This window comes from Schistocerca gregaria, unplaced genomic scaffold (assembly GCF_023897955.1).
Source record: "Schistocerca gregaria isolate iqSchGreg1 unplaced genomic scaffold, iqSchGreg1.2 ptg001077l, whole genome shotgun sequence".
In the NCBI taxonomy this organism is placed as follows: Eukaryota; Metazoa; Arthropoda; class Insecta; order Orthoptera; family Acrididae; genus Schistocerca; species Schistocerca gregaria.
Window position 1 is genome coordinate 111,041 of NW_026062419.1, and position 5,064 is coordinate 116,104.

At 40.8% G+C, this 5,064-nt stretch overlaps 1 non-coding gene across 1 annotated transcript; it reads right to left on the minus strand.

The window, feature by feature from the left end:
- Positions 1-3,706: 3,706 nt before the first annotated feature.
- On the minus strand, positions 3,707-3,781 carry Trnat-ugu (transfer RNA threonine (anticodon UGU)). Its single transcript has one exon. It is a non-coding gene; the product is annotated as a tRNA-Thr (tRNA).
- Positions 3,782-5,064: the final 1,283 nt, after the last annotated feature.

The following is a 5,064-nucleotide window of genomic DNA, read 5'->3' on the forward strand; positions in this document are numbered from 1 at the left end:
ATGGACTATCACGAAATTACTGACCGTCGAGAATGTCACAAATATAACCGACAAGCTAATGGGCCCTTCACAGGAAAAGGTTTTTTGCCAGAAAACGGGGAAAACTGAAACCCAGCAAATGAGTAAAAAAGTGTATATTCACTGACAAAAAAAATAGTGTACGCACACAACTTACACAACAATAGTCTGGGATTACTCTATTACGTAATACAGTTTTTGTGATTGTATCTTGCAGCTTTAGTTATTTTTAATTAAAAGAGGCTTTAAAAGGACAGAAAGAACGTGTTGGACTACGCTACAGATCGTTCTGTTAGCACAGTGTTTACTTTGTAATCACTTTCGTTGACTTCGGCAACTCTCAACAGAAATCTCCAACCTAACCGAGACAATGTGCTACGATACAGCCGAGATCATGACAAGAGAATGGGCTACATCACACTCGAAGTAAATGTATATAGGTAAGGATCCCCATGACCTGTATACGTCTGTTATAAAAAATCTCCAAGCCACTCTCCTCAAATAGACCGCAATCTTCTCTTGACCTTCAACTGTTACTATTTCAGAATTGAAAACCAGATTCAAAGAAAATTTGGCTACAAGGCACAAAACTAGAAAAATAAAAATAATAAAAGTGAGAACGTGAAACATGTTAGCAATAACCATAAACAGGAGATTTTACAGAAAATAAAATTGAGAAAGGAAATTATTAATATTATCGACCGTTTAGGAACTCTAGGCTACGAAAGGGATGAAAACACATATCGAATAAGTGGTGGAAGAGTTAGTGTGTTTTAAGATTAAATCCAAACAAGAATTAGAGAAAAACATATCGACGCAAGGCCTCTATTACGAAAAATTGCTAAATCTCGAGACAAATTGTGTCCTTCTCTATTTGATGAAATGTTTTGGCCCCTAGTACGGATGAAACAGTATCTGCAATATCAACAGGAACTTCGGACATGTGTTTCATATTTCATCCAAGCCTGTAGTCTATAAATATTTAAACAAAATACTATAACAAAATACCACTACAGGGGAATTACTTACGGAGTAGTTCTTGGTAAAGAAACACAGGACACAATTACGTATGTGGGCTTAATACGAACTACAACTGTGTTTATAAATCGCTATAGTTGCCTTGGACTAACGACGAGCGAATATCAATATAACCTGTACGCTTTTCAAAGCTGTTATCCATGAAAAAGCTAAACCACGTATCGCGAACAAAATACTATTTAACACCGAAACAATGATATTAGCTGACAATGGGCACAGACTTTAGTCAATGGGCACTGTCGAAAATTTGTGCCAGACCAGGATTAGCACCCGAGTCCCCTGGTTACTAGGGAGAGGCAATGATCACTGTGTCCGAATTACACAGTGGTCAACAGAATATCACGAACTGCCCGAGCATGCCGTTCGTTAGATCCAAATTCTCAATTTCTCCATAGACTGCTGATGCACTGCTCCTTGAACATAATCCTCCTCCCCTTAATTATACAGTACATGGCCAAAAAAACAGACACCGAATATATGCAAACTTGGCCTTACGAACATTGCAGACGTCGTCTATGTAACACACGTCAAACTTCAAAGAATTTACCAATTCGTTGCATTGTTTACTATAGACCACAAATCAAGTAACGTAAAAAAGCACTGCGTCTATTGAGATCATGATTCAGAGTTTAAAAAAAACTAATAAGTCGCCTACATATTACAGTTGCTGCCAAAAGAGGAGAACCATTATTTTCCCACAAAAGGAAATATAGTTAAAATGACGCTTCTATTTCGGTTAGTTTATGCGGTTACTAAAATTTGCCGTGAAAGTTACATAGTGGACTCTACCCTCCCCCCACCAGAAACGTAGTTATCGTGGCTGTTGTGAGACTTTTGTACACAGTTAGAGAAAGTGTGTTAAATGTGGCGCGGACGGAAACACTAGGCTACGCTACAGGGCAATCTGCTCGCACAACGTTTAGTCGGCATTCATAATCGTTGGCGTAAACAACTCTCAATCAAATTACCACCTTCCAACCTAACTTAGATCTCGGGCTACACTACCAATCGGCCTGTCATCACAACCAAATATTCATTGAGTGGGGGTGGGGGGATTTCCTGTATCTCTAGGAAAAACTGTCAGTTTTGTCAGACTCAACAGCAAGATTTACCAATGGTAAACACTTTTTAGACGGCTCGTAATTTTAGAATAGTCCTCTTCGTCTTACTTGGCATAAATTGTTCGCTGGCGTCCCAGCAGCTAGCTCCCTCAGTGTCTGCTTCTGCCATCGCACCACGCCAGTCTGCTGTTGTCCTAGCAAACCGAACGCACCGCACATCCGACACCTTCGGAACCACTCACTGGCCAGTTAGCAACTGAGCGGAACACTGTTTACATCGTGAAAGGAAAACTATGCAAAGATGTACACTTAAATGGCACGACTGAGTAGCACACACACAGTAATATCTGAGGAATGTCCTTCGACACGCGCAGAACGAAAGTCTTCTCGCGAACGTACAGCGTCTCTGAAAAAAAATCTAGTGACTATATTCCGGCGTTACGGCCAGGTTCTCATACAAATGAGCAAAAAAGGGTAAATTTGAAATTTTTTTTGAGACAATGAAAATACATTCGAACGATCTGTTTGGGAATTACGAGTGACAATACTATGAGCTTAATTTTAGATTTTCAATAAAAAATGGCGCCCGTAATTATGATTTGATCAAGGGCTTGCGAGACTGGAGTACGCAGAGTGCGTGCAGTGTGGCACCTCAGATGTTACCTGAATTCAAAAATGGGTAACATCAGTTGATACTACATTATTTCTCTGAACTTGAAAATGGATAACATCAGTCGATAATACATAAAATTAATGGGAGCGTATACCTAACCGCAATGAAACAACCTTAAATTTAACGATACAGTGCTAATTCGAACTTTGAGTTCGATTTTGAGGGGTTTGTTTCACTCCTTATGCCTACACAAAAATTAGTTAATATTAACAAATGTCATATTATAGCTATAAGTTCCTAAGAAAAGTGTTTACTTTTAGGGGTCAGAGGTAGAAGTTAAGAGATCGAACCACTTTTAATTTATGCTGCATGCCGTTCTGAGAAAATCGTTACTCGAAAAAAAAAGTGTTCAAAGTTTAGGGAAAACATTTAGTTATATTATTACTTCGATTTGCATGAACTGAGTGTTACACATATATTCTTAATGTCGCTGAAAACGAATCTGAAGTCAGATTTTCAATATTCAAAACAGCTAATCCAATACGGAGGGCAAACGATTATGTTTTGACCAATTTTTACCAAAAATGTATTTTCGTTATTTACGTTTAGTCTGCAATTCAAGGAGTATTTATCAGCCCTTCCTCTACCTCTGATTGTTCCTAGACAGCAACTTCCTGTTCTTCTTGGCAGGAGAAGCCGATCTGTCTAAGCTGGATATGCAGCACTCGGCAGCCTGCACTTGATATTCGTCCGTATTTTCGGTGAGTATGTTTGCATGCATTCTGCAGTATGAATCCTTTTGAGCACGTGCGACACGGGACGAGTTATCATCTACATCTATATGGATACCCTGCAAAACACATTTAAGTGCCTGGCAAAGGGTTCATCGAATCACCTACACAACTGATAATTAATTGAAACCCTCAGCTGCCGACAGGTGTTGTTGATATACTTCGATGGGGACAGCTGAAAAGTGTGCCGCTACTGGGACTCGAACCCAGGATCTCCTGCTTACAAGGCAGACGCTCAATCCATCTGAGCTATCGAGGGCACAAATGAACAGCACGACTGCAGGAATTTATCCCTCGCACGCTTCCCGTGAGACTCACACCCCGAACCGCCCACAATCCGATTACGTAATGTACTTATTAGGTATTTGTCCATCCACTCATTACTGGCTCACACTAAGGTGACGATTCCCGTAAGATTTCCGGTAGCCTGTGCGCATTCGCACAGACGAAGGTCAATGGCTGGGTGACGTTTAACCATAGATATGAAGATAGTAACTGTTCTAGAAAGAACAGGCGCCACTGACGACCTTGCAGCTCTTCTAGAATACATGATAGACCGGCCGATGTGGCCGAGCGGTTGTAGGCACTTCAGTCGGGAGCCACGCGACCGCTACGGTCGCAGGTTCAAATCCTGCCTCGAGCATGGATGTGTGTGATGTCCTTAATTTAGTTACTTTTAAGTCGTTCTAAGTTCTAGGAAACTGATGACCTCAGATGTTAAGTCCCAAAGTGCTCAGAGCCATTTGAACCATCAGTCCGTATGTTTGCACACTACTTACAGTAACTTATGCTAAGGACAACACACACACAACCATGCCCGAGGGAGGACTCGAACCTCCAACGGGGGGAGCCGCGCGAACCGTGACAAGGCGTTGGACACATGGCGGGTACCCCGCGCGGCTCATGGCAGCCGTGACACTGCTTCAAACAATGGACTGTAGAAACTTTTGTAAAGCACGGATTAAAAAAAAAAACCTTTCCGTTCCAGGAGTCTAGACAAGTACACCTTTAAAAAATGCAACTACAAAGAAATTGAATTTTCGAACGGGCCAGGGCTTAAAACTTTGAAGAGTTAAATTTTAATGGCCGTTCTCTTCTATGCAAATAGTTTCACAGTAGAAATTTCTCTAGTTTTATTTATTTATTTATTTTTTGCTGTAGGTAAAGAAGGATAGGATTCTGAGAAGGGGGAAGGGGGGGGGGGGGGAGGAATCTCGCCTCTCCCACCTTGGAATTCTCAGTACAGAATTTTTATTCATTACGAGATTCTCAGCCACTTGCAGAAGTGATTTCGCGTGATTCTGCAAAACTTTTCCTTTAGCCAATCGTAGCAACTATAGGATTCCGTTCCTGCTGCATGACATGTCTCGGAACTTAAACTGACCAACTTATTTGCATAAAGAGCTAGCTTATCATCCGCTTCTTTACTTACTTAGACCGTTCATGGTCTGCAAAGCATTTTTTCTTTAATCGTTTTTTTATGTCTTTTATAAACTGCAACACTTTCTAAACTTTTCTAAACTTAACGCCGTTGAAGCATGGT